Source organism: Suricata suricatta, chromosome 4, assembly GCF_006229205.1.
Source record: "Suricata suricatta isolate VVHF042 chromosome 4, meerkat_22Aug2017_6uvM2_HiC, whole genome shotgun sequence".
In the NCBI taxonomy this organism is placed as follows: Eukaryota; Metazoa; Chordata; class Mammalia; order Carnivora; family Herpestidae; genus Suricata; species Suricata suricatta.
In genome coordinates this window covers 162,965,978-162,974,629 of record NC_043703.1, presented here as the reverse complement: position 1 = coordinate 162,974,629, position 8,652 = coordinate 162,965,978, and the positions used below count along the sequence as shown (strand labels likewise).

The window sequence follows — 8,652 nt, the reverse complement described above, 5'->3', positions numbered from 1 at the left end:
GGGGTCTTCATAGCGAATACATCACGTTACTCACGCACTTTGAGATTCAGCGTCATAATTTACTGTCATGACTTAGAATCTGTCCGAGTCTAAAGATTCATTGGGATAGTGAAGGCTGAGCTTACGATTTTATTAGCATTTCTAATTGTAGCCAAAAGAAAAACTTCTATTTAAAAAAGTGTTTTAACTTACTTTTTACCAACCACATTGGAATTGTGGCAGGACGGACCTGGGTGTTGGTCAGTGCAGAATTATATTTTTCTTTGGTCTCATTTTCCTGGTATTTAGCATCACTGATTTCTTGTTTGCGAGCCTGGGGGAGAATGTTTTATTTTCTCCCCGCTCCGCTCTTTCTAAAGAGCAGTTTCCCAGCCCGGTCAAGTGAATTAATGAGGGTCTGACCCCCAGCAAGACTGAATTTATGTGCACTCAAATGTAAAGACACTCAAAAAAGACACAACAGCAAATACGCATGCCAAGGCATGCCAGAAAATCAAGGGGCTCACTTTATTACCTCTCCACGTGATAAGCCGGGGCTCAGAAAGTTCATCGTGGGCAAATGTAGCCTGGCGTGTGGGGCGGCTCTGTGCTCTCTGCAGAGGCGGAGCGGGACTCCTCGAGCTGAGTCAGTTCCTTTACGTCTCTGCGTTGGCCAAATTAAAACTGGGCACCTTCAGTGCCAACGTTTTCGCCTCTTGTGGGACCAAATCACGCACTGTCATGGGGATCTTGGCTGGAAGCTGAAGAGGATCTTCCCGTAGAGCACGATGTTGAGGAAGGAAGAAGCCATTTAACACTTGAAATTGTTTCATGTCCAATCATTCCAGTTACTGGAAAGGTGGGGAAAAGACATGCCCGTGAAACGAGCCACTTAATCTTCAAGCCTTTGTGCTTAAAAAAAACCACACCAGTTTGAAAACTCAGCTGAACAGCATGTCATTAACTTTAATTTCTTGTTTCTAATGGTGTGAAAAGTGCATAGGTCTGTGGGCAAAGCCTGGAAGTCGACACTGTGTGTGTCGCCACCATACACCCACCCCCCTCAGCCTTGCCGACTTCCTTCATATTTTGTCAGTGGAATTAAAACATGTGACTCTAGGGGTGCCTGGGTGGCTCCGTCAGGTAAGTGTCTGACTTTGGCTCTGGTGATGACCTCACAGTTCATGAGTTCGAGCCCCGCCCTGGGCTCTGTGCTGTCAGCATGGAGCTGCTTTGGATCCTCTGTCTCCCTCTCTCTCTGCCCCTCCCTACTTGTGCTCTCTGTCCCTCAAAAATAAATAAGCATTTAAAAAATGTGATTCTACGTTAGCGTCTTGCTGTCAGGTGAGCATAATTACCCAGGCAATTCGAGGACTTTTAAAGACATGAAAATATTCCACCGTAGCGATTCTGTTGGGTAGTTTGTTGGTGTAGGTGTGCCGCACACGTGTGGCTTTGTATTGGTGTGTTCCTGAACAGGTCCTCTCCTCCTGGAGACCCAGAGGGCATAGTTCTGAGAACAAGAGGGGACTTTTGTTCATCTCAGACACTCAGGGACCTGTGCTTGTCCTGGAAATGACCGTGAACTTGTGCATGCGGGGACCGTCTGCCACTGCCAACATCACTTCATGAATGAGCTCTGTGAATGCTTGTCCATTTGTGCCACACCGTAGTGTCTGCCTCAGTCCTGGTGTTCTTAATGAAACAAAGCCAGGTCACTGCAAGGGCTTCCCTCATCAGGAGTGTGGACGCGGAAGAGTCAGCTTTCCAGAATCGACAGCGTGGGTGTGTTTGCGATTATTCACTGTTTCTTCACTCTCCGGGCTTGATGCTTGGGAGCAGGCAGTTCACCAGGCTCTACAGGCATGGGGACGACAAGGCTCTCTGAGAAGGTGCTGGAAGGGGGGCAGGTTAGCCCGGCAGGGTGAGTGCGCGTCTCTTGGAGGAATAGATGCTATCCAGAAAAACTATTTTCACCTCCTCATGTTTCCTTATGTAGCTGTGGTTTGCCAGCTTACCTGCAAATACCATTTTGCCATTCAGCATTCTTTGATTTTTTTTTTGAAATTTTTATTTTTGAAAGAGAGAGAGACAGACCGTGAGCAGGGTGCGGGTGGGGCACAGAGAGGGAGACACAGAATGGGAAGCAGGCTCCAGGCTCTGAGTGGTCAGCACAGAGCCCGAGGCGGGGCTCACACTCGTGGGCTGTGGGATCATGACTTGAGTGGAAGCCGGACGCATAACGGACTGAGCCCCCCAGGCGCACCTCATTCTGCATTCTTAAAAACCAGTTATGTCCCAGGTGTGTGCTAAGCGTTGGAACTAACTCTGCAAAGTGTCCGTGAGGACACAGTGTGGCGACGGATTTGGCCTGGGGTCTCAGGGTCAGCCCGCCTGGAGTCCCATGTCCGTGTCCCCATTAGCTGTGTGCACTGTGCGAGTGTTTGACCTCCTGCCGTTTCCACCTGCAACACAGAAGTGAGGACCGTTCTTTCCCCACAGCGTCGTGTGTGAGTTAAGTGTAGATCATCGCCACGATTCAATTTAGACACGTCTGCATGATGTAAGCGCTTCAAACACGCTCCTTGTTCCCGGGAGGAACAAGCTCATGGTGCCGGTGCCCCCTCACCGGGGGCCGCTCCATACCTCGGGCGCCCCGTGTGTGCTGGGCTCACTTTGTTTCTCCAGCATCCTGGGACCAGGCATGCAGAGCTGAAGCCTGTCTGTGGAAGGAAGACACAGTCCCAGCCCTGAGATTGGCGCCTGCCGAACACCCGCACGCCCGGTCTCTCCAGTGACCTGTGAGCATGACACACTCCCATCTGTTCGGGGAGAAAGCGCTAGGTCTGCTTCTCCTTGAATGTAAACTCGCAACAGAAAAGCTCTGCTCTGCTCTGTTTTCAGAAACCTCACGGGTCCCAAGTCCTCGGGAGAGTGGCTGACCCGTAAGAAACTCCCGGTGCAGAGGAGCGGGTGCGGGCTCGGCTCACTGGTGTGACTCGGGCTCCCGCCAGCTCCCCGCCGAACACTAGTGGCCCAGAGCGTCCCGTAAGTCACACCACGTTGTGTGTATGGCCTGGGTCATTTCTGGTGTCCCCCCGACATGGCCTTTTCCCGGGAAGAGTCGGGCATCCTGTCTTGTTCCTCAGTTCCCCATTTACCCTCCCTGTGCGCACTGTCTTCACTCAGAAGTGCGAGAAGTGACTGTCAGGCTTGTGTGTGTCTTTCTGTCTGTCCTTCCTCTTCTTCCCCTTCCTCAAGCCCCTCCCTCCTTTCATCCTGCTCTCTCTCCACCACTCCCCTCTGCCTTCTCTTCTCACTGTCTCTTCCTACTCTTCCCCAAATACTCATGAAACTCCCACATGTCAGTTGCTGCAAAAATAAAGGGCATTGCTGCCCTCATTCAAGTTCATACTCGAGACAGACATTCATCAAGCCGTTAAACATCTGAATGCAGGAATGCAGGTGGCAGGTGAGGGCTTCATGGGGCTACTGGAGTTGTCGGTGGGCGGGGGGGGGGGGATTGCCCGGCAGTAGAGGTCAGGGAGGCTGAAGGATGAAGGAGAGTCAGCGTGAAGGTCATTCCAGAGGGAAGGAAGGGCGTGGAGCCCCGGGCGGGGGTGGCGCACGGGCATGAGGGTTGAAAGAAGGCCAGTGTGGTGGGGACGGGCTGATGCTGAGGTCGTAGAGGGACCATGCTGTGTCGTTTTGAGTTTGGCCTCTTCCCAGATGGTGACGAGAGCCCACATTTGTGTTCTGGAAAGATCCTCTGGCTGCAGCATGAAGAGGGGAATACGAAGAGAGAAGGAGAGAGCGTTCTGGAAACATCATGTAGCACAGGTACGAGCTGGAGCCGGAAGAGAAGAGGAGGAGACCTATTCAAGAGCTTTCAGGAAGTAAAATCCGGAACCCAGCACAAGGGGTGGAATCGGGGCAGGGAGGCGGTTTCAGGAATGCCCAGCAGGTCTGTGGCCTCCCATCTCTATCGAGGGGCGGGCTCTGGGCAGCTGGCTGGACTGCGTGTCTCTGCACATGTGTAACTGGCTGCAGCCGGTGGGAGGCGAGCAGGCGGTGGGCCAGAGCTTATGAGAAGCAGGGGGGCCCCATCCCGACTAGGGTCATGATGCACACGGCATGGTGGGGCAAGGAGGCTGGGCGGGGCGTAGGGGACAACTCCGTGGGCAGGAACCCCATGTGGGAGAGCCGGCATCCTGGAACCAATGTGGTTTGGTGGCTCACCTGCGATTGCGTCCCCACGGGAGGGCCCCGAGGGCACGCCAGCCACTGAGGCCACCGGCCTGTGCTGCTGGAGGCCGCCGGGCTCCCGTGCAAGGCAGCGGAGGGGATTTTGCGGGCTGGCACCCATATTAGGAGGCCCTGTCGCTGAGTTGTGTCGAGGGGGCCCCGCAAGCACTGTGGCCAGCAGGAATCAGGTGCCGGAACTCAGCCCGGACCCTCGGCCCCACCGCTCGGATTGCTGCTGATCCCTTTGTTCTCCAGCCCGGCTGCTGGGCTTTCCCGGGGTGCCTCCCCGCAGGGCGCAGTCCGGTGCTTGCCCAGCCTCAGGAACCCCGCTCTGCACTCTGCCTAGCGTTGCGGCTGTTCTCGCGGTGTAGGTCTGGACCCTGTTACTCCCTCATGGCCGGAAGCAGGTGCACCAGTGCTGAAGTTGGCAGCCAGGAGTTTGGTCTGGGTGAAACGTAGGCACCCAGTTAAGTTTAGATGCCAGACCGACCGACAAGGAGGGATTTTGAGCCGGTCCCCCAGGAGACGCCCTGTAGTTCTGTTTGCTCTCTGGCCACCCGGGCTGCCCCGCACGGGCACCTGTGCTCCACGTCTGTTCCATGTGGGAGGTTTTCTACCGCAAATCAGACTCCTGGGAAACACTCCTCCCCAGACTCGGAGCATCGTGTGGCCCGAACACCAGAGAGATGTGGGAGGCTTGGAGAACTTGGGGGAGGGGCAGCAGGGGACGCAGAGTGCCAGACGTGGAGGGGACGCGGGCGACCCCCGTTCAGCCCTCGCGGCTCGGGGGTGGAGAGGAAGCTTCACAACGCAGCTGGCTGGCAGCTCCCCTCTTGGACGCGGTGCCGCCGAGAGACTGTGTAGGAAGCGTCAGCAAGTAAATGGAGGTTAAGCATGGGTTGTAGCGGGACGGGAGGCTCAGCTTTGAGGTGTGATGACTTCTGCAATTAGGAAAATTGCTACTGGCGTTTACTGAATGGGAGCGCTGTTGGGACTCCTTACAAACGTGGTGAGTTAAAAATGGTTTTTAATTGGAAAAATACCTATGAAATGGGAACATGATGCTTACTAACTATAGGTCCTTGGTAAGTGAAGTGCTAGTCATCACGAGGCGATGGGTGGTGTGTGCACCCACGGGCGAGGGCCAGGACCGGCCATGTCCCTCTGGCTGTGCCGCGTGGACCCCTAGGGCCCAGCAGAAACGCCAGCCATGAACTGAAGCAGCATGTGTTTTTGAGCAGATATCAGTGGAAAGGGAAGCTGGGTCCCGTAGGAAGGGTCCAAAGAGCAAATGATTATTGCAGTGAAGTTGGAATAAACACATGTGTGTTCATCTGAACACTGAAGATCCTCTGCTTTCAGAAAATTTATTTGAAAAATGTCCTATGGGATTGGGATGAACGTGGCTGAAATCCGGTTGATTCTCGGTAGTTATACCTTAGAACCAAAATGGAACGGATCAGGTCAGAGACAGGCAAAGACATGGGAGAGCTGCCGACTAGGCTGTCCCCTCGCCGTCCCCTCACTGTCCCCAGGGTCAGTTGGTGCCGCTTGCCTTGGCTTTGCACCTGCCTCCCCAGAGCCCCTCTTTTGGCATCAACTTTCTCCTGCCAGACTCTGGATCTGGCTTCACACTTCTGTCCCCTGGTGCTTGGTCCCTATGTGGTGGCGTCCTGCACTGGCTGAAGCTGGTGCACAGATTCCCCGGGCCACCGACTGCTCAGCCCCCTCGGGGGCAGACCGTGTAGACTGTGGTCATGTTGACATAAGCCAGTAAGAAGGTGACTGGTCACCATGGAAACTGGAAAATGGGAGACCCCAGGGACGATTTTGCTGTAAAGTTTTCCCCACCCTGTCTTGCAACTATGTCACTGAATTTAAAAATTTTCTCCTCTCATAATATCCATTTCCAAAGGCTGTTTTTGTTTTCAAATGTTTTCGTCCTGCAAACATTTTGTTCTCCGTGTACCCCCCTTTCTTTTTTGTAATTTGTTTAGTAGTTTGTTGTGTGGATGGACTCCCTTCTCCCGTTCTCTGGCTTCCAATTCTGTGTCTCCCTCTCTCTGCAGTGTGCTCAGAATCCGGCGGAAGAGCCCATTTAAGACACGAAGCTGCGCATCAAGAGAGAAAGGGTGTCCGTGGTGTCAAGCTCTGTGCCCCAGAACGTCCTTAGCTGCCTGGCAGGATTTGTGGAGATTGCCGTTTGGTGAAATTATTCCAGCGATTGAGCCACGCTGTTCGTGTGCTGACTTTGTTCACATGTTATGTGCGTTAGCTTCAGCGCTGGGCCCTCTGCGGGTGGATCGGGGAGAAGAGGGTGTGGCAACAGCCGGTGAAGAGGGCAGCACGACGCAGTCTTTGCACAGTGTGGTCGGTGCGGGGCCAGCCTCTTGATTCACTGAGAAAACGCTGCTGAATCCCACACGTTAATAGGTAACAAGGTGGGGCGCGTTTAACACCGCTGAAACCTTGCTGAGTGTTCTTTCATTAAAAACAATACTCCTAAGGCGCTAAGTAGGATGTTCCTTCCTCTGTCCTGAGCGAGCCTTGCGCATCTGTCAGAGCTGCGTTCTTACCAGGATAGGGTAGATCCTTAAATACAGTTTATTTTCTCTCACGGGAAATGGCTTCCATTCAGAGTATAATGTGTCTTTCCTGGGTGGCCTGGTGGGGTTTTTCTTTAATGGGTGCTGATAATTCAGCTCTTTAGTAGTCTTCCCCTTTAGGGCGGGTCAGGAATATCATGTCATTTCGCCTTGTACTCTGGCCCCTGGTCTCCGGAAATGCCCCCCACGGCCCCGGCCCCCACACCCCTCGGTGCCGTCCTTCCATGTGGAAGCCAGGCCTTGCTTTGGCAAACAGCACGTGCCTGAGGTGTCTTGTGCAGGGGTCGGGCCGGGAGCCCCGAGGAGTCCAGTCCAGCTGCTTGTGAGCTCTTGGAAGCCCGAGTCACCGTTGAAGAGCGTAGGAAGGCCCCACGGAGAGGGGGCCCTGGGGTTCTGGGCAGAGGACACCCCGGCCGGGCTGCCGAGGCTCTAGGCGGATGGCTGGGCCATTTCAGACCTAGCCCCGGGCAGTCGCCAGGCTGCTTCTGCTGCTGAATGAAAGAAAAGAGCCTCTGGCCCGGCCGCAGCCAACCCCAGGATGGAGGAAGTAAAACCACTACTGTTTGAGGCCACAGCAACAGATAGCAAAATAGTACCTTCTAGAAGCACATCACTGCCTGCATGTATGTGCTGGGAAACTATAGGTAGGAGACGTTTCAGCACATTGATGTTTTTCACCGGTGGTCACACTCCAAAGTGCAGAGGTACTAGTTACATACTTTTATACATCCTTGGACTTGTCTTCATCAAGGGAGCCTCACAGCAAAATAGTGATTGTATCGAATTTCTGAATGCCTTTCCATTCTTCCCTCTTTTGTAGATTGTTGCAAAGAATCTCTAAAGCTCCTGATCTTTCATGAAACAGGGAGCAGTTACATTTCTCGGCAAAGACGAGAAGAGCAGCACCCTCACCTCAGAGGTGCTGGTGGCCGGACCGAGCATTTGGGGGGGGTTTCAGCTGGACTCTCGTGTCAGGGTTCTCCTCTGTCATGCGATTTGTCTCCTTCATGGTGTATTTCAGGAATTAAGTTTAAGGACTTTAGTGGGGGCGCACTTATTTACACATCACTTGTCTTCGTCCTTCCTGAGTGCTGTCCCTGTTCCTCTCCGAAGGAAGCAGCTGCCTGTGACCATCTGCCCCTGCTCACGTCCACACCGGCCCTCCTGTTGTCTGTGAAAGTCTAGACTTACCAACCGCAAGAGCGTGCTTGGGTCCGGGAGGGAGAGGGGCTCTTTGTCCAGGATGGAGAGGGATTGCTGATGGGTTTAGGTTTGGACTTGGAGAGAGACCTTTCTCTCCAGGCCTTCAAGGGTGTCACCTGGGAAGGTGGCGGCCTCCATGGGCACCACTGCTGGGGGCAGCTGAAAAGGGAAGACCCAGGAATTGAATTCTTTGACTCATCAAACTCCCTGTACTAAAGCATGGCTCGGAGTCAGAGACCAGCCCTGGAGTCCCACGCTGCTTAGGACCCACGCATCTATCTCCATGGTAACCAGGGCTGGCTGGGATGCCTTGGGGACAGGACTGAAAGGAGGATCAACTGAGGACAACAGGCTAAACGTTGGCCCCCTTGTTTGGGCAGCGGTAAAGGTCAGGATGTGGATGACTTAAAGAAAATCATGAGCGAGATCTCTTACCCCTGAGATGTGAGACCAGAACTCACGTTCTCTACCCAAGTTGTTGCCGTGCGGGTCTTTATTGCCAGCTCCTTGCAGGGACGGACAGGAAACAGAAGCAGCTCAGTCAGTGAGATGCCCGAGGCCGCACAGCAACTCCAGGGCAAGGCTCAGACCTGCCCGCTGTCCGGCTGCAGAGCCCCCT

The 8,652-nt window shown here is 54.0% G+C and overlaps 1 long non-coding RNA gene across 1 annotated transcript; it reads left to right on the top strand.

Annotated features, from left to right (window-relative positions):
• The first annotated feature begins 3,364 nt into the window (after window positions 1-3,364).
• Window positions 3,365-6,730, top strand: LOC115289228. The gene is made up of 3 exons (XR_003907489.1): window positions 3,365-3,451; window positions 3,744-3,819; window positions 6,294-6,730. It is a non-coding gene; the product is annotated as an uncharacterized LOC115289228 (long non-coding RNA).
• The last annotated feature ends 1,922 nt before the right edge of the window (window positions 6,731-8,652 follow it).